Source organism: Cavia porcellus, unplaced genomic scaffold (assembly GCF_034190915.1).
Source record: "Cavia porcellus strain 051 isolate PalLab524CR breed Dunkin Hartley unplaced genomic scaffold, mCavPor4.1 scaffold_9, whole genome shotgun sequence".
NCBI classification, from domain to species: Eukaryota; Metazoa; Chordata; class Mammalia; order Rodentia; family Caviidae; genus Cavia; species Cavia porcellus.
In genome coordinates this window covers 73,907,508-73,928,793 of record NW_026947492.1, presented here as the reverse complement: position 1 = coordinate 73,928,793, position 21,286 = coordinate 73,907,508, and the positions used below count along the sequence as shown (strand labels likewise).

The 21,286-nt window shown below is 40.9% G+C and overlaps 1 protein-coding gene across 2 annotated transcripts in view; it reads left to right on the top strand.

The window, feature by feature from the left end:
• Positions 1-18,218: 18,218 nt before the first annotated feature.
• The window catches only part of Dennd2b (DENN domain containing 2B), a 160,198-nt gene continuing 157,130 nt past the window's right edge, over positions 18,219-21,286 (top strand). Inside the window, exon 1 of one of the 2 annotated variants that reach the window (XM_013144181.3) lies at positions 18,219-18,313. The gene's annotated coding sequence lies outside the window, so the exon portion shown is untranslated. Of the gene's footprint in view, positions 18,314-18,615; positions 18,761-21,286 lie in introns of those variants that run through there. The other variant, XM_013144180.3, reaches the window with a different exon arrangement.

Genomic DNA, 21,286 nt, shown 5'->3' with positions numbered 1-21,286 from the left:
GGTTTGAATGAGTTCTCTAGTTTTAGTTTTTTGAAGACTCTCCATACTGATTTCCACAGTGGTTGTACCAGTCTGTATTCCCACCAACAATGGAGAAAGGTTCAGCTTTAGTCACGGGCCCACCAGTACTTGTTATTGGCTAATTTCTTGATAATAGCTATTCTTTCTGCTGTGAGATGGAATATCAGTGTTGTTTTAATTTGCAGCTTGATGAATAGTTGTGGTGAATACTTTTTCATATGTTTGCCATTCACTTCATCTAAGAAGTGTCTATTCATATCAGAAGCCTATTTTTGGATTGGGCCTTTAAATTTGAAAGAAAACCATTTGTTTAGTGTGCACAGCATAGATGAGTGTATGGATGCATAGATAGATACAGACAGACATCTACGGACAGAGACAGACAGAGGAAGATAGGAAGTAGGGAAAAGTTCAAATGCTTCCTCAAATTAAATATTTTAAGAAATATTTCAATATCTATGCTAATTGGTTTCATTTATACTGATAGTTTTAGTTTGTTGAAGAGAAAGTTTAGGTTATTATTCTTTCTCCTAAGAATATTTTTGGCTATGTCTTTTACTGAAGATAATGGTAGAGTAAAGTAACTATTGTTATTCTCTTATTATCTGGTCATGAAAATTTGTTTTATTTTTTCAAACAAAGAGAAAAAAATGCAGCCACTCCTAACATGGACACAGAGCCCATGTGGTTTTCAGGTTTAAAGATGCAGAAATGTCCTGAAGTGAGCTAAAATAAAAGAAAATTACTGATCCTTCCAAGACTATAGAACCATCCATGGCAACACCAGAAATGGAGTTGGTATCTTTATTTCTAGAAGTGTTCTGTGCACACTAACAAGAAATTTATTTTTAAAAAATGCTTGTCAGCCAGAAAAATTTTTATGAATATAAAGTTTAAGTAAGTAAAATTTTGCAGATGCTAGACTCTAATTGATAACTTCCTTATTACTTAACCTGCAGATAATCTCCTTTTATAAAATGCTCACTGTAATAGTGATTATGCAGGGAGAAAAGTCTGTGCTGAAAATGTAGCATAAGATTGTATTCTTTGTTGAGCAAGTTGAAACAGGCTGATCTGTAAGCAATTATTATCTTCATCAAAATTCCTAGCTCTAATATTTTGGCTTCAGTAGCCCAGCACGTATGCCTTCTCAAACAATTGGATGGATTTAAAACACTTATGAAATGTTTGTGCTTATATCTTAACATAAAATCAGTTCAACAGGAAAAAGAAAAAAATGTAACATTTGGCATTAGGCCTTAGTTTAAAAAAGAAAATTGAACCAAGACTAAAGAAAAAACCCACGACACTTAATCCCCCAATGCAAATGAGTATTCTTTATTCATCCTCATAATGCTCATAGTACCAATGCTCGGGCGAAGGCTGCAGATGCATTTCTTTTCCTTACTCTTTAGCCACTTAACATTTCTGGAAAATACAGTAGGGTTGGAGGGTTGGCATGTTTGTGTGTTAGAAATGACTAACTTTTTATAAGGGTGATACATTTTAAAGAGTTCTCTTTGGACGTTTATTTTATTTTTAGTTGTTCCTATTTTTATTTTTAGTTATTCCAAACAACAACATAATATGTTGACCAGGAAACTGGTCAGATGCCTGCTTGGGCGAGCAGCTGATTTCAAACAGGATTAGCTCTCCAAACTGTAAATTTGCAAATGTGCACACGGCTATGAAGATTGCGCCTTTGGACAAGATTGGGAAAGATTAGTTAAAAATAGTAGTTCTTTAAGGTTAAAAACAACCAGGGTATATTTTGAAACAGGCAATTTTTTTCTAGTGGGCTAGGTTTCTGGGGACATTCTATGGTTAACAATCGTCAAGTGTATACTCATTTGAAGTTGCTGTAAATCAATAGCTACTTATTGATTTAACAGCCTGACAGACTGATAAGGATAAATGCATGCTAATAGAAAGATAAATAGCCCATGCCTTCCAAGGGCTCACAGTCTACTAGAGTCAACAGATTAGATGCTGGTGAGCAGCATTTGTGAAAAAGTGTTACAGGCTATGAGCTAAGCATTGGGTACAAGAGAAAGAATAATCTCTTCGGCTGAGGGGCAGGAAGTCAGAGAAGATTTGACTGAAGAGGTGGCATGTGAGGTGGGACCTGTCATACCTGTTAACTTCCATAGTATTTTGGGGAAAATTACAAATTCTTTATGAGACTGAATTATAGTGTCTTAAACCATCCGAGGCATGGTGGTGCATGTCTGTAATCCTAATCTCTGGGAGGCCAAGACGGGAGGGTTGCACATTCAGCCTAGCCTGAGCAATTTGGTGACTAGTGAGGCTCTGTCTCAAAATAAAAATAAATAAGTAGGGGCCAGGGGATTTAGCTCAGCGGCATAAGCTGCTGCCTGGAAAGCGTATGATTGTGAGTTTGATCTCCAGTGCCAAAAATAAATAAATAAGTAGATAAATACATTAACTAATTTACAAGTTTTTAGAAGCTGGAGACATACTTCAGTGTGAAGGCCCTGGGATCAATCCTCAATAACAGGGAAAAAATTGTCTTAAGCCAGCAATAAAATGTCAAGTTTGAAGTATCTCTAGGGTATCTAGGCCAAATATCCCCCAGGGAACTCGAAGTTCAGGTCTAGAATTTAAAAAGCTAGAGATAATAGCCCGACAAAGTCAGCATATTTAATTAAAATTATGGAAGCAGATAAAGTGTCTCAGGCAAGGCTATAGTAAAAAAAAAATGAAGAAGTAAATACAGCAAATCCTTGATTCACAAGCATTTGAGTTTTGAACTTTCATGAGTGTATTATATTAAGACTCATTTTGTTGGATTATGAATGAACCCAATTTAAGAATGTTCTGGGAGAACATGTTTGTAAATCAGGGACTTACCCTATTCACTTACAGGGTGTGAAAAAGAAGAGGTAGCAATGAAACCCACTGAAAAAGAGTGATCATAGAGATAGGTGTTGGCCGTGACAGCACATAGAGCAGGTCAAATAAGAGGGTCTATGTGCTATAGAAAAAAATAAATGAGAAATAAGATAATTGTGGAAGTAAGAATATAGATAGTAGTTGTCTTAGTCAATTTTGTTGTTGCTGGGACACACAGTCAACACTGTGACTTAAGTTTATTTAGGCTCACAGTTTCAGTCCATGCTTGGCCAGCTCCAAGGCAGAAACAACATGACAGAGGGGCCTGGTAGAGGAAAGCTGCTCACATCATGGTGGTCAGGAAGCAAGAGAGAAGGAAGGAGCTGGGGAAGGAAATGCACCCTTCCAGATCAGATGCCCCAGTGACCTTCTTCAATCTATAGGGCCCCACCTTCTCACAGTGTTACAGGGAGTTGAGCTAGTTAAAAAAATTATAGGCAGACAGACAGGCCCAGGCCCTCAAAGAAGTCAGCACAGAGGATCAGATGTCTGATGACTTTGGAGGTGACACACCTTTTGCTGTGGGCCAGATCTCTGGACAGAAAGCAAAACAAACACGAACACATCCTTACTTATAATCCTTAGGGATTAAATCTGGATCACTTTGAGAAGCCAAGAGTCACCATCCCAATCCCCTATAGGAAGAGTCATTGATTTTTAAGAATGCCCAGCTTTCTACATGACTTGCTGCTTCATTGGTTCCCAATTTAATCAGTTTTACCTGAGCTATCAATCTTATTGGCTGAACTTAGCTCTGTCCCACCTCATGCCCATATACCTCCTGAGTTCCCAGTTTTCCCCTATTTTAGACCCGCCTTACCTCATGGTTTTATTCTATAAAAATCTCAAGAAAATACAGAATCTTTGGCAACCCGCTCGGGACCCCTTCTGTCTGTCTCTCAGAGAGAAGCTTTCTTTCTCTCAATAAATATTCCTACTCTTAACCTCCGTTGTTCTTAAAATTCATTCTTTGATTTTAGAGAACATGAACTCATTCTGGACATAGTAGTTCAGAAGTTTTATTCCCCTATATCAGCAGCATACTCAGCTGCAGAAGTCATAACTGGATGAATTCACTGATGAATATAGTGCTCCTGTGATCAGTCACCTTCCAAAAACTCTGCCTCTGAGTTTATGAAAGTGTTGGGAGGGACAGTCTAAGTCTAAACCCCTAGAGATAAGTTGACATTTAAAAAGAATAAGTAGAAGAATTGGAAATGGGGCCAGAGATTTAGCTCAGCAGCACAACACCTGCCTGGCAAGTGCAAGGTCCTGAGTTTGATTCCTCTTACAAAAAAACTGGAAATAAAATATAATTTTAAAAATGAGATGGATAATTACATCAATCAAGAAAGTCTAGTAAGGACCAGGGATATAGCTCAGTAGCATAAGCGCCTTCCTGACAAGTGCAAGATCCTAAGCTCGATCCTCGTACCAAAAAAAAGTCCAACAAATAAATAATAAGAGTTCTAGAAAGATATAGTAAAGAAAATGCAAGGGATGAAAATTTTCAAAAAAAATTTGATGCAAAGGCCATCAGTCTCTGTATTAAAAGGGCCTACCATGCATGGTATTTGAAAAAGGACCAATACCAAGACAAATTACCATGAAATTTCAGAGGAAGGTCCTATAAAAGTATGATGAATCTTTTAAAGATAATTAGTGCTCAAACTACAACCCAGAATCCACTTATTTATCATGAAGTGCCAACACTGCAATTAAACCTGAATACTGTGGCTTTAGTTTAGAAAAACAATTCATACCTTAACATCTTTTATTTTAAAAATAATACATGTATCATAGGTTTTCCGCCACTACCATATATGCTTCTAAAGACAAAAATTATGGATTATATTCTCCAGCAACAATGTTAGAAAGTGTCTAGGTATGTGACCACTGGAGCAATGCCTTCCAAAGTCTGAACTGAAAGTACCTTTTACCTACAATGCTGTACCCAGCCAAACTATCAGTCTAGCAGAAGCGATGGAAATAACTTTGTTCTTCATAAAGGAACAAAAAAAAATTTAGCTCCTAGACACTGTCTCAGAAAACCACAGGAGGAGTTACTCACAAAAATGAGTGAATAAAACAACAAAGAGGAAAACCTGAAGTGCAAGAAACAGGAGATGCAACATAGAGATCATTCTTGAAAAGGAAGAAGCAAGCTTCTCAGACAGAAGGTGGGAGAAGGAAGATACATTTTGGCATGAAAGAGGAGAGCTGAGAAAGTTTACACCTCTGTTTTCTCAGGGTTGAAGATAAGGTGACCTACTGCAAGGGGATAGTTAAACTTTTAGGAACACGCTTGGACAGTTGCTGGGGGGCAAAGAAAAGAATTTAAATCACTAGGAGTGACAGGACTGTTGAGCAAAAATGAGTCTTGAGAGGAGGTTTGTAGTGAAGTTTGTCAATTTATTTTGTATCTTATAGCAAATTATCAGAAATGATGGATGGTTTCTATCACTTGAGTGTTATTTGCTGAGACCGCCTCACTTCAAGATGCTCTGAGGATGTGTTTTTGTCACATGGGTTATTTTCAATAAAATATTTCTTTATAATGTTGGAGTCTCTGCTGGAAATTGTCGATGTCCGCTCCCGGCCGGCAGGAAGGACACACGACAAAGTCTGGTAGTGGACAACCTTTTCTTTTTATTTTCCTTCTCCGTACAGCCTGCCCTGGGTTCTCCCAGCTGAAGCCTCCTCTGGTCCGCTCCCCGCGGCTCCTTTTGTGCTTCAGTCTGCCCCAAAGCCTCTACCGGTCCGCTCTCCGCGGCTCCTTTTGGGCTTTTACTTCCGGGCTTCTACCTGGCTTCTTCTTCCGCCCAGGGGTGGCACCGGTATATATACGGGTACAGTGTCCAATCATGTTAAAGTAAGCAAGGCAAGCTGATTGGCTAACATCATCAGTTGCCAGGCAGACTATATTGTTGAGCGGGTTGTTTACGCGGTAAGCAGGAAACTAACATATTCGATGGGAGGGGTAATCTACCTCAGGCCTCACTCTTTACTACAGGCCTCACGTCCGCCAAGTGAGGCGAGCTATCACAGACGCGGCTCCCAACATCTCCCCCTATTTTATTTTTTATGAATGTGCGCATCGTAGCCCTTCCTGGACTGGGTGCAGAGGCTTATGCCCTATGTGTAGGCCCACCGTAGGTCCTTGGCTTAGACCCTGGTTGGCCATGCCATGGTCTGCCAAGGCCCTGAGGCCCTCGTCCTTTTTCTAGGGCCAGGCACAAACTGGACGGAACCTGGATGCACACAAGCTTGCACTCATTTCCTCTCCGTAAAGAAATCCCCTCGGAGAGAAATTTAGACCTGGGCAGCATCTAACAGTCCAGCGGCTTACGTGCAGGATGGGGTAGGGCCTGGCTTAGGTCGAGTCGTGCTGGGGAGGCACGCTCTTACCCGTCATTGACTCACCTACCCTGCTGTGTATTGTCACCTTATGGAGGAGAATGAGGGATGCCCGCCATATCTAGACTCGGTCGTGGGCCAATTGAGCAAGCCATGCATATGCCTGAGGATCTTCTTGTCCATTTCGGGCTACCGCTATTTCTATTCATCTTATTGGTTGGTCTGTGATGGATCTCCAGTAGGGCAGGTCTGATCTTCAGTCGAGGGCTTTGTTGCCCGTGTCAGTCTCTCCGGTATCCACAGTGGTTCTCGTCCCGGTTCCTGTGGGAAAACACAAACCGCGCCTCGGTTCCAGCTGACCACTGGATCCGGGCCCATCCATTGTCCTGTCATAGATAACCGCGCCTTTGGAGGCAGGCCTTGGCTTACTCCCCCTTTTTGTTTTTTATTTTTTATTTTTTATTTTTATCTTTTTCGTTTTTTTTTTTTTTTTTTTTTTTTTTTATTGGTACCAGGGATCGAACTGGCGATTGCCTGCTTACAAGGCAGGCGCTTATGCCGCTAAGCTAAATCTCCAGCCCCTGTTTCCTCGATTGGCGTTTCTCTCAGCCTGCTCTGCAGAGAACTCTGCGTACCAGGCTCGCCAATCCAGGTAACTGCCCGAGGGCAGACACGCCTTTGCCAGCTGAATCCAGTCCGCGGGGGTGAGGGGCCCAGAAGACAGATTCTCCAGCATGGCAATGGTGTAAGGCGCAGTCGGCCCAAAGGTTGTAACTGCATTTTTAAGTTCTCTAACCTGCTTTATCTCAAAAGGCTCCCATACATTGCGTCCCTGGCCCATAGCTACTTGTACAGGAAATATCTCGTAGGGGCCACTATCTATCCCAGGTGGATGTACCTCATGAGACAAGCGTCCCCCCTGCCAAAGCCGCCTGTAAAAATACCGACCCGCCGGCGGCGGAGCATAAGACAGCAGCCGTGATTGGGCGGAAAATGGGGGCCCGTGCATCACTTCCTGTTCTGGCAAAAGGGGAGAGAGCTCCCAGGCGGCCGCCTCGTGGCGAGGAATCACCTCCGGAAACGGCCCCCAAGGTAAAGAACCCTGTGACTCCTTATCGAGCGACTTAGGCTCCTGACAGCTGGTCTCTTTGGCCTCCTTGCCATTCAACTTTCCCTCGTCCTCGGAGTCAGACGACTCCGAGGCTAGAGCCCCGTCCTCCTCCTTAGCATCCTTGTTCCCCTTAACGGACCCCTCTCGGGAGCTCCCTGACTGGGCCTGCTCAGATACCCTGCGTACTTTTGTAAGCTCTTGAGAGCTTTCTCCACAACCACCCTCGCTCTTAGTGTTGCTACCTAACATGTTTCCCATCTTTTAATATGTTACTCACCGCGTGAGGCCCAAGGAATCCGCCACTTACGCGTGAGCCTGAGGGGAGTCTAAAAGCCCTGTAGGTGCGCGCCACCCAGAGCCCAGGCTTATCCCCAACTCACCTGTCTCGCAGCTCTGTACTGGAGCGTTGTCCACTTCCACGTCTCGGGGGTGATCAGTCCCCGGGCGGGCCTCCAAATGTCGATGTCCGCTCCCGGCCGGCAGGAAGGACACACGACAAAGTCTGGTAGTGGACAACCTTTTCTTTTTATTTTTCTTCTCCGTACAGCCTGCCCTGGGTTCTCCCAGCTGAAGCCTCCTCTGGTCCGCTCCCCGCGGCTCCTTTTGTGCTTCAGTCTGCCCCAAAGCCTCTACCGGTCCGCTCTCCGCGGCTCCTTTTGGGCTTTTACTTCCGGGCTTCTACCTGGCTTCTTCTTCCGCCCAGGGGTGGCACCGGTATATATACGGGTACAGTGTCCAATCATGTTAAAGTAAGCAAGGCAAGCTGATTGGCTAACATCATCAGTTGCCAGGCAGACTATATTGTTGAGCGGGTTGTTTACGCGGTAAGCAGGAAACTAACATATTCGATGGGAGGGGTAATCTACCTCAGGCCTCACTCTTTACTACAGGCCTCACGTCCGCCAAGTGAGGCGAGCTATCACAGACGCGGCTCCCAACAGGAAATCAGAAACTTTCAGTGATTATATGTAGTAAAAATATGTGGTAGTAAAAACCACACACACACCTCTCTCCTTCTCTCTGTCTCTGTCTCTCTGTCTCTCTGTCTGTCTGTCTGTCTCTCTCTTTCTCTCTCTCTCTCTCTCTCTCTCTCTCACACATACACACACACACACACACACACACACACACACGATTTAAAGTGACAGCTTCCAATGCATCAGTAATTTAGGCTTTTTGAGCCCTAAATATCTTGCCTGCGCACATCTATTAGTTGAAACTTGGCTAATGAATATAGAAGAAGCTAAAGATAGTATAGAGTGTAAGTTATCCTAAAAGAAAATTTTTAAAAGGAAGAAATTAGATACAAGAGGTCAGCTTTCCAGGAAAATGGGGCCAGTTCTGTCCTCCACTTCTGGCGTGTCAATCATGTTTCTCAGCATAACAGAAATGTCGGGGTAGCGGTCACATAGTAATAGAATAGATGTAAGAAAACTTCCAACCCCATTTTAGTGATGTTTAACATGCCAAAGTCATAACTGTGACTGTAGAAATGTTAATGCAAATAACCTTTTCATAGCTTGCTATTTTAACAGAAACCCCTTCAGCACTTATCATTCCATTTGTCAGCATTTTATTATGCTATAAACTGGGTGTCCACTGCAGAAGAAAGAAAGTAGAAGTAGGCCCTTATGTCTTACCACGTACGAAAATCAATAACAGTGGATCAAATGTACAGCCCAGAATAAAAAATGGAGGAGAACACTTCAGTATATTGGCCTTGGCAAAGATAGGACCCTAAAGCAAAGGCAACAAAAGCAAAGTTGGCAAGTGGGATTATGTCAAACTAAAAAGCTTCTGATAGCAAGGAAACAACAGAGTGATAATTTTTTCAGACTATGCATTTGATGAAGGATTAATTTTCAGACTATAGAAAGAACTCAACTCAAAACCAAAACCCAAAACAAAACATAAATATCAATTAACAGTGAGTAAATAGCCAAGTGTGGTGGCACATGACTGTAATCCCAGCATTTGGGAAGTTGAGGCAGGAGATTCACCACAAGTTTGAGGCCAGCCTCAAAGGCTGAAAGCGAGTTCAAGGCCTGCCTGGAATGCATGGTGAAACCCTGTCTCTAAAAGACAAAAAGACTAAATAAATAAAAATAAAAAGAGTAAATAGTCTGAATAGACATTTCTCAAAAGACATACAAATGGACAAGTATATAAAAATATTCAACATCACTAATATTAGAAAAATACAAATCAAAGTCACAGGGAAGTAGCATGCTAACCCTAGTTAAAATGTCTATATGATCCAGCATTCCCACTACCAAGTATATATCCAAAGGACCTGAAATCATCATGTCAAAGAGACATCTACACTCATATGTTTATGGTCTTACTATTCACAATAGCCAAGATATAGAATCAATGTAGATATCCACTGAGAGAGGGATGGATAAAGAAAATGTGGCATGCATATACAGAGAAATACTATGCAGCCATCAAGAATAGAATTTTGTCATTTGTTAGAAGTAGATAGAACTAGAAGACATTATGTTAAGTAAAGCAAGTCAGGCACAGAAAGACAAATACAGTACTACATATTTTCATTTATATGTAGAAGCTACAGTTGAATCTCAAAGAGGGACAGATAGAATAGTTGTTGTCAGAGCCTGGTAAGGTGGGGAGGTATGAGAGAGAGATGAAAGGTAGTTAATGGGTACAGAGGTATAGTTGGACAGAAATAAAAACTTACATTTTTAGCATAGTAGCATAACAACAAAAGGTTGTTTTGGTTGACAACAAAAGAATATTTCAAAGTAGCTAATAGGATTTTGAAAGTTTTTAACACAAAGAAATGCTGTATGTCTGATCTGATAGGTATACCAAACACTCTGATTTGATCATTATGTATCATGTATTGAAATGTCATATTGTACCTTATAAATGTGTACAATTACTACGTGTCATTTAAATATTTTTGGTACCAGGGATCGAACTCATGACCTTGTGCTTGCCAGGCAGTGTTTATGCCGCTGAGCTAAATCCCTGGCCTCAGATGTTATCATCTTGATATTGGACTTCCCAACCTGCAGAACTGTGAAAAATAATTCTTTTTATAAATTAGTCTGTCTCATGTTTTCTGTGATAGCAGCACAAGAAAGACTATGACACACATTAAGTAATTACTTCTCACTTTTCTCCAAATACTTGTCAATCACTGCTTTGCTTTTTCTCTGAATTTAAACTGTTCTGGAGAGTTCATATGAAAGGTATCATACAATATGAGACTTCTTGTTTCTGGGTTTCTTTACTTAGCATAATGTTTTCAAGGTTCAATCACACTGATGCATTATTTGTACGTTATTCTTTTTTAATGGTCAAATAAGATTCCATTTGTACACATGGATACAATGTGTTTATCCAATCACCCACTGACAGGCACAGGTTAGGTATATATATTGGCTTCTGTATGGAGCACTAGGAACATTTTTATACACATATTGTTTAAACAACATGTTTTCAGTTCTTTTAAGATTATACAATTTCTCTGTTTTCCCCCATGGTGTCCAAGTTAGTTTTTCCAGATGTTCAGTAAAATCTTACTGAATGAATAAATGAATGAATGAATAGCTTTAGATATATTTTGGAGGAAGTATTTTTGGTAGTAATATAAAGAATAAGAAGAAGGTAATACATTTTAACAAGTTTGATTTCAGCTGGGTGTGGAGGCACATGCCTATCCTCTCAGCACTCAGTGGAGTTTGAGGCCAATCTGGACTACATAGTGAGACCCTGTCTCAAAAACAAGCAGATTTAACAACAAAACCAATTCTGATTTCAAGAATGCTTCTTGGGTGAAATTTAGTTAATTCTGGAAATGGTTAATAAGATTCAAGACTGATAGCACTGATTGATAACTTGCATTTCAAATCAGTGTATTTTTAGATTTTAATTTTTTCCAATCAAACATGATCTTCAGGCTCCTAGGAGAAAGGACCAGTCGGCAGGACACATGAGCGTGGAGGCCGTCTGGGTGAAGCGAGCCTTTCTGAACCTGTTCTCAGTGCCTGAGCAGATAAAGAGCACCTGGCGAGCTTGCTCAGATCCAGCCCTGCCAGAGACACCAGCCAAGCTTCTCCGATGCTTTATTTAAATGACTAGCAAATCGCCCAGTATTTAGAAAAAATTCCAGACATTGCAGAACAAAAACAATAAATGAGCTTAGGTCCTACTATTTTCGTAAGTTGATTATAGAAGTGGACTTATATTTTATGTATTATGTCTTTTGTGGTTTTTGGAAATGGAGAGTGAAAAGTATGCATGGGATCCAGGCAAGGAAATTGTACTGCAGAACAGGGGAGAGGGAGACAGTTCAGTTATCCCTTATGTATTTTAAGAAACTCATAATTTTAGTTTTTCTTCAATTTTTATAGTATGTTGCATCAGTCAGTATTTCCTAGAGAAACAGATGCGAGATATATAAATACAAAAATTTGCAGGGTAGGTTTTCAAAGGCCACTCGCAATCAGGTGTGGAAGCGTGCACAAGGGCTGCCTGCATGCTGGAGACTGAAGCATTCAGCTCAAGGTCAAAGGCCTGGAGCTCTGTTTTGCTCTTTATTGCTATTTTAGATTTCACATGTGAGAGAAACCATGTGATATTTAAGCTTGTGTCTGATTTACTTAACACTATGATCTCAAGGTGCATTAGAAACTAAGAATTTTTAAAATTTTTATGTGAAAGTCGAACAAAATTTCATAACAAGAATAAAAGTAATTAATATACTGTATCACCTTCAAAATGCTACAATACAACACATTGACATAAAAGATTCTCTTACAAAAAGGAAACAGATAATAGCATAACTTTCTTTTTTTATGTTTAAATACTTTAATTTTAAAAATTTTTTTATTTCACTAAAAATAAAACAAAATTTCATAATCAAATAATAAGAAAATGACAATACTTATTACATTGGTTATCATTATCTTTAGAGTAGTTTCTCAAGAGAACAAGACATAAACTTAAGAGATTCTTATGAAAAAGAAACTAGTAACACAAAATTTTCATTTCAGTGAACTAAGATAAAGCAATAGTAAAAATTAAATGAATTAGAATAGATGTTAAAATACTTTAGAAATAGCAAAGTAGGTAATTTAGGGAATTATTTGAATTTTTATTTCCTATTTATCTTCTCTCCTATTTCCTATTTATTGTTCTCTCCTCTCTCTCTCTGTCTCTCTCTCTCTCTATATATATAAAATACGCGTATATACATATATATTCTCATACAACAGAAACCATTTGATATTTAAGCTTGTATACCTAACTTGTTTCACGTAACATTATGTTCTCAAGTTGCATCCATTTACCTACAAATGCCTCAAGTTTATTTTTAGGCAGAGTAGCATTCCATTGTGTATATATACATCTTCCTTATTCATTTGTCTGTTGATGGACATATCTGCTAATAATTTTATATTAAAATAATATAATAATTTTATATTAAAATCTCAATGACAACACTTAAGCACATGTTAAGCACTGAAATCCAGGTGAGATCATGACACAAGATTAATATATATCTTAAAGGATATGGTTCTTCTCTTAAGATCCTTAGCCAGGAGTACTAAGTTAATTTTCCCCTTCAGTTATGCATAGATATAAATAAAATCTGCCTTTTATCCCAATAGAAAAATTTCTGGCTGTGAGACAAAAATGCTTATTTGTGTATACAGAACTTTCTTTTTGTGTTTACATGCTTTTTATAAAATTTTTTTATTTCACTAAAAAGAACCCAAAATTTACATAGGTTATCCCTATCTTCATCATAGTTACTCAGAGTACCAGACATTAAACAAAAAGAAACCGGTAACACAGATGCCAGAAATTTCCTACATTTTTATTGTTTGTCAGTGAATATAGTAACAGAAGGAACTATTCTTTGCAGGGATTGTTTGAGACAGAAATAAAAATCAGGAAGTTATTTACAAACAGATGAGGTATTTTATAATCACATCTGGACGTTAACCAACATTGTTTTCTAAAGCAATTTTGTTGTCTGAAATTGCACATAGAAATACTAACAAGCAAAATGCAGGTTGTAATTCTGTGACTTCTACAAATAGATTGAGGTAGTGGGGGCAAACTCTGCCTTTTTGTAGAGTCCAGAATGATTTTTAACTTTTTTTGTGATCATGAACCTTTTTTAGAGCTATTAAAAGCTATGGACCTGTCTTCCCCAAAATGAATTCCACGCATGTGAACAATTTGGTGTCCCCATGGAATGTCTCTGGGAGCTACACCACCAGCTGCAGCGACTGCCTGAAAACGAGGGATCTAGAAACGTGGAGGAAAGATTTGGGTTTTTTTATATAGTCTTTTTGACTGTACTTGAAGTTTTTAACCAAGAATGTAAGTTGCCTTATACAGTATAAAAAGGTTTTTTTTTTTTAAGTCACAATGTCAAAAATGCATTTTTGGGTTCTGGGTTCCCTATTCCCTCCAATTTTTTTTTGAGACAGGGTCTCACTATGTAGTTCAGGCTGACCTTGAACTCATGGCATCCTCCTGCCTCAGCCTTCCACTATACTTGGCTATTCCTAGCAATTTAAAAAGTTAAGTAGCTTTTAATTAAATACACATTAAGCTATTGGGACTTACAAAAGATAGAGATGTAATCAGTGGCTTACTGGTGCTATTATATTTTAAACAAAATATTGCCAATTCCTCAGTGATCTCTTTGTCTTAGTAAATTTCATCTAGACTTTATTTGGTAGAGCTTTTTGTTTGTTTGGTTTCTTTTGTTCTGGGAATTGAATCCAGGACCAAACACAAGGTAGGCAAGTGCTCTACTAATGAGCTATACTCTTAGTCCTACTGATTGATTAATTGAAATAGGGTCTCACTACATTGCCCAGGCTGGCCAATTACTTGTGATGCCACTGCCTGGCGAGTTGCTGGGATTTTGCCCAGTGGTAGCACTGGGGGTGGGGCCTGTGTTCTGTGCTCAATGCTGTCTTCCTGCCCCACCCCCAGTCCTCCACTTTTCTTTTGGAGATAGGCTGTAAATACGGATGTACCCAAGTAAGTTACTTATTGTGAAGGAACGAACTGCATTATATTTCAGCTCATGTAATAGCTGCTTGATTCCTTTTGGGAAGTCTGTGTGTGTAGTGACAGGGGTGCTTTTCTTTAAAGAAAATTGCCTGATGTAGAACTGATAAAATAAATCCCTTAGAATGTAGTGTTTCTCAATCCTGGAGATTCTAATTCAGTAGTCAGAGAATCCGTATTTCTGACAACTCAGAAGACTGATTTAGGAATCAGCACTTTTGTACACGCCATTATACTTTATTGATTATGAAAACTAGTTACAGGGATTCACACTATTGACTTTCTTAGTTGTTTCTCTGAGAATAAGCCATATTTTATTTGCCTTTTGAGAGGCTTAGAAAATAAGAAAGCACGAAAGCCAAAGGGATTACAGGGCCATCCTTCTGCACCTACGATATCTGTTTCTAAGTGGGCTGGTCTCCTGGAAGTCACAGATCACAGGCATTTGCTGCCACGCTGGTTCAAAGTCTTGAAGCTTATGGAAAAATCTCCAGTGTGAATACAGGGTGGTTTACAAATGCGGTTCTACTCAGATCTGGGGAGAATAGAAAGCAGCACTGGGTTAAATAGTACTTGTTGAGATTATGGATTAGTAACAATAATAATTTTTTAAAAATGTTTTGGGAATATTTCAATCTTTAATATTTAAGTTTGGCTGTTTAAATAAAGCATGTTTTCATTGAAAAATACAGAGGGAAGGATGTTTAGAGTCACAGGATCTAAAAAGATACAGGTCATCCAAGCAACCAACTTTCCCAGTTGCCTGCTTTACAGAAACCTGGTCCTTTGGCTCCTGAGGCAAAAGACGCTCCCACTGCCTCTTTCTGCGTCATACATTACAGGCAGAAGACCCAGGAGAACATAAAATGTCTCAGGAGTGTTAGAGCTGCAAACCTAAAAGTCTTCCTGGAAAACTTCAATCTCTTTCCTGCAAAGAAAACAAAGAAACAATTTCAACAAGGCAACTAGGAAAACGCCAAGACAAAATTCAGGAACCAGAAAGCCCAAACGACTCACCAAGCTTAAGTGCAAGATTTAAAATAGCAAAAGGAAGTAAAGCCCATCTCTGTGATGTCAAGTTCTATTTTGGTATGTAATACAATAGTTGGATTTTAACTTCCTCAAAGTTAAAATATTAAGCAGACCCTTAGCTAGAAGATGTGTTGCCAGGCATCTGTGTGGAGTATAACCATGTAATCAGGGTGCATTGTATTGCTCTACACAAAGAGAATGAAAGCTACTGCTTCTAAAGATTAGGAAACTTTCATTAGACTGACAGAAGACAGTATAGAGGAAATGGCTTGGGGGTGAAGGAGGCGTATGAGAGAGGATGAAAGGAACAGTATTCATGCTATCCAAATTAGAGTCAGGATGTTTATGCTCAAATCTTATCTTGGCTCTGTGTTGAGGGTACTGAATAATGGGGACATGGGAAAGCATCTCTGAAGTCCCTAAATTAGGCATTGAATATACCAAATTTCTCCTACAAGTGCTTTCAACAGTCTCTGTACATTTCTGAATCTATTATTGTGATTGAAGTCCATGGCTGGCTAATGTTAATGTCTGGTTTTTTTGTTGCTATTATTCATTCTGTTGTTTACAAGTTACATGCCTTTACAGGATTGCACCTAATGGGGCATGTTTTTATTTGTCTTCCTAACTGCATTCTTTTGTTTTTGAGGTGGAGTCTTACTGTGTTTCCCAGATTGGGTTGGAACTGGAGCTCAAGTGATCCTCCTGCCTTAGCCTCCTGAGAAGCTAGGATTATAAGCATGTGCCGCCATGCACAGATTTATCTATCTCTCATTTGCTCAGACAGCATTGTGTATTGTGCACTTATTTCATGTTGGGCACTGTGTTAGGTAAGTAGGATGAAGTGGAAAGATAGACGTGGCTCCTGTGAGTTTTTAGCATCTTCTACATAACTGGCCTTGTTTTCCAAATAATATGAACATTAGGTTAATGCAGATTAACCTAATGCAGATTAAAATAGTATTAAAGTGTTTCATTTAGACTATATTTTCAAAAGTTAAAGGATGTTGATTTTCTTTCTGAAAGAGCAGGTCTAATAAAAGTTTTTCTTGGGAATTAAACAAAAGCTCTATCTGTGATTTCCAAATGGAACTGGGAAACAAAAAGAACTATTTGTTCATGACAGTACTCTTACATTGCTTCAGCACACCTACATAAGAGGCAGCAGCAACGGCTGCTGGAGATGAAAATAATTACTGTTTCGGGTCTGAGGAGAAGACAATCTCAACGATTTCCATGGAGTTGACTTTCTTTACTTACCACCAAGAAAAACAGGACTTTGGGGGGGTGGTACCAGGGATCGAACTCATGGAAAAACAGGACTTTAATAGGAACTTGCGGAGCTTCCTTAGAGGGCTGGGGTGTAGGTCAGCGGCAGGCTTCTAGCCTCTCTGTTCAATCCCTAGCACCAAGGGGAACAAAGTTTCTTAAAGAGCTTAGGGAGCTGCTGCAGGTGGAATTGGCCTCAAGTATGGTTTTCTGTGGATTGCTTTCACATTTATGAGTTCTTTCCTTCTGGGATGGGCAGATGGGAGACTGAAGAAGAATGGAGAGATAAGTCCATTCAGGTCTCTGGAGAGGATCACATATGTCAGCAGTGAACTAGAATAGAAACTCACATTAGAATGTGAGTTTGGAGTAAAACTTGTACTGACTTGCCTAGTTTCAAGTTGTCCCCTGTGTTTTCTAGTGCGCCTTTAACAACAGCTGAAATCTCGGGTCTTCCTAGTGTAGAATCATTTCAACCTACCAGGAATTGATTTATTTTTCACAATTGTGTCATACTGCATATAAGGCCAAATATATCCTCTCTCATCAGTATTATGGAAAAAAGTTAATTCTAGTAATTCATGCATAACAGAAATTTTTGGCAAAGAAACAATAGACTTTATCAGTTTGACTCTTGCTGTTATTTGTGTTTGATTATGAACAAGTTAAACTATTTCCAGGATGAATCTTCAAACTCATTATTTTTGATGCTTGCCCCGCAGCTGAGTAAATACCTCCTTTGAGTATGTGACAGTTGCATTGGCTTGGGTTTTGAACTACATCTTGGATTTAGAGTCTGCTTATGTTCATCCACACACATCGAATAAAACGTAAATGTGAAATTCCAAATTTTGGAAGTCAGTTTTCATTGCTGCTCACCAGATTTGTCTATATCAACATCAAGGTCTATTTGTAGTGATTTATGGGAGGAGAAACTGCTTTACATGGCTTCCTAACATCCCACCAGCTTTGTATGGGTTTGGATTTTAAGTGATTTACGTAATTTTCCAAATGAATTGTCACTCTGGGTTAACAATTTCCTTCAGAATTCCACTAAGTCATATTCTCACTGCTAGCATTTCTTAGCATCTTCACAATTATTTTATTATTAACACACTCTTTCCTAGTTTTTTGGTTTTGCAAGCCTCTGGATTTTTTTTTTTTTTAATTCTCAGAATACCCTCAGAGTTTTAAGTTCAGGCCGGGATCCTTGGAACTCTAGTGCTTTCTGAGTTTGCTAGTAGCTGCAATACCCAAGTAGCTTGTTTTACTGTCGTTTGGGTTTGTTGCTCCCCCAGGCAGAGAGCGGGGAGAACGGAAAGAGCTCATCGGTTTGTTTGAAGACCGGCGGCTGTACAGGCAGCTTTTCCCAGACTCTCCCAGCTCCGGCTTTTCATGCATACCAGCAAAGCCGCTTTTTTCCTCCAGTGATTGAAACCATCTGGACGGCAGGGGGGTCACGTGTGTCTGAGAAAATGACATAAAGTTTCAGACCCCCTTGTGCTTTGCTCCAGCCCAGACAATTCTTGGTCGGAGGGTGCCAAGGTGAGCGCCTTCCCGGTGGAGGGCTAACTTCCCATCCTGCTCCCCCCGCCCCCACCTCCCTCGCACCCTCCGCGGTGCGGCTTCCCTGCCCCCCGCACCCGCTCCGCGCACACCCCTCGCCGGGCTCCGGCAGCCCACCCTCTCCGTCTAGGGTGGAGGCACACATCCTCCACGCCCCCTCCCCGCTCCCCTGCAGCCCGGCCGCAGCCCGGGGCGCGGATGCCTGCCCGCCGCCCGCCCTCTGCGGGAGCTGCTCCTCCTCCGGGCTCCGCGGCTCCCTGGAGCGGAGCGGCTGGCGAGGCCGGGCAGCGCAGAGGGGAGCGCTCGGCAGCCGCCGGGAGGTCGCCCCTGGCCCCGGCGTCCTCGCCGCGCCCCGCCCCGCCCCGTCCCGGCGCTTCTAGCCCGGTTCCCGCTGCTCCCCTCGCCTGCGCGCCGTGCTCCAGCTCCGTGAGTATCTGCTTGCGGGCCGCTCCTGGCTGCCGGGGACTTGCAGGGACTACCCGGGGCTGCCCTCCGGGAGGTCGCCGTGGAGGCCACCCCTGCCTTCGCCCCGGTGCAGCCGAGCAGTGGGGGTGGGGAGCTCGAGGCGGGGGTCGGCATTGAGGAGCTGGGGTGAGCCGAACTGGAGGGGTCTGGCCCACGGAGACCCTCGGAGCCTCCAAACTGCTCCTACCTGGGGCTGTTGTAGCTTGTGTGCGGGCTCCTTAACACTCACACATACACACTCACACTCACACTCAAACAAAGGAAAATTAACTTTGCACTCTATTACTTAAGTCAGTTAGCTTTACTTCTGGATGTTACCTTTCATTCTTTTTGCGTTTGTTCCAGTGTGCACTTAGTATTAAAGTTTTTTTTTAAGTGACCCAAGACTGAAGGAACGTACTTAAGCCAATGTTTATTCTCCTTTGTCCAATAATCTAGTAAATGAGTAAGATTCAAAAGGATAAGCATTTTCCAGTGTTTCTGAAGAGAGATTGCTGCAGTTTCCTGGGAGTGTTGTACCAATGTAGTTTATAATTACTGGAACTGGAATAAAACCACTTCTTCACTGAATGAGACAATTTACTATGATACTCCCATAGACCAACCTTTGCGTTTATTTCCATCAAGTTGTTTTTGCTGTTTAAACGGCATGATTTTGGGAATGGTGAAGAGGTCACTAACCCATCTCTGAGACTGGTTTCTTGTTTGTTTTTGCTGCAGGAGATTGAACCCAGGCTCTTTGCACTGAGCTACATCCTCAACCCTTTTTATTATTTTGAGACAGGGTTTCACTAAGTTGCCAAATTGCCAGGCTGGACTCGCAGTTGAGATCTCTTGCTTCAGCTTCCCAATGTGTTGGGCACACAGGCTTGCACCATCACAGCCAGAGTCCCAGGATGGTTTTTGAGCTACTACTTAAGTGCATATACCTCAACTCCCTTCTTAGGGTCAGACCACTAGGATACAATACAAATGACTGTGTTATTGCTTTGTTTTGTTTTCTACAAGTGGTACTTTTCAGAAGATGAATCATTTCAGTGTTTTTTTTTTTTTTTTTTTCCTTTCCAGAAAGAGAGGTTTCTAAAGATTCAGAGATAGTCTGGGTTTTACAAAACTAATCAAAGAGATGAATTTCCATAGTCCGCCTCACATGCTGAACTAAGGGGAGACTAAAACTGCAAGCACACAGTCCTAAGTGATACCAAAAAAGGGGGGATGGGGACTAAGCAAGACCTTAAGAGCAGACTGAACCCATGAAATGAAGCAAAAACTTTTTGGGCTCTGCTGGACTGGCAGTTCCTAGGTGATTAACATAGGTTTAACGTTTCTTTTTATTTGCTCAGTCCTTTTTTTTGGGTCCTGCATATTGAACTCATAACCACAGGCTTGCAAGGCAGGCACTTATGCCACTGAGCAATCCCTAGCTTGCTGAGTAAATATTACCTTGAAAAGACTAACCAAGATATGGGAAGAAATTTATTCAAATATGTATGGGTAGCATTATCCCCTAACTGGAATATAAGAGTACTCATTTTGGGTAGATGACTCCAAACTAACTTTTATCTTCAAAAACTATTTTATTGAACAGTTAGATGGTAACTGGCTTAATAAATAGTAAAGTCCTTGCTCTTGAGTTTGTGGGCTTCTTGGGGAAAAAAGGAGTGATATATGTGTTTCTGATTGATAGACTATAACAATTATAGAAACCCAAGACAAGGGAGCCTCTGAGAAGGGAATTTAAAATGGACCTGGAATCTTGGCTGTGAAACTGTTGGAGAGTTGTTGGGGAGAATCTCAGGAGAATTGAGGACTGGCCATTTGGATGGGAACTGGAGAGAAAAGCAGTGACTGACAGTCAATTCTGTGCATGTGCTGTTCTCCGGCTTTGGTCCTTTAGTATGGTGTCCTGGGAATTGTTTTCCTGGTTTTAAAGATGAGGGAGTTCTTGTTTTAAGGAAAGAAGGACAGAAAGATAAGCGACTTGCTCACCATGACACAGTAGTAAGTGGCAGAGCTGGAATTCCAGTGCCTGGTTGTCTGGCTTTTGGGCTTTTCCACAGCTGCCTTCCACAGTGAGAGTCTAGTGGGAGGTCCAGCTGAAGCCTGCTGCAGTCAGCTTGGATTCTGGCACATAAGCTGGAACTTTTATCTCATGGACATCCTCTAGCTTTCAAAGGTTTTTGAGAAAAGAGTAAAGCAGTGTTTTTAGAAGATTAATGTGACATCTGTGTACAGGAATGTTACATGCACATCACAAGTGGTAGTTCTTAACTAGGAGGTTGTAAAAGGGAATGTAGCCAAGATGTTTGGGAATTTCGGTTTTTGCCCTGTTTACACCCTGCAGTAAGTAGCTTGGTTCACTGGGCAGTGACCGCAGGGGATTTGGGGATCAGGAAAGAGCTGAATCTTAGCGGGAAACGTTAACATGGAATGTATTTGTGAAGCAGCACTGGTGGCTTCTCTCTCATGTTTCCCAATGCTTTGATG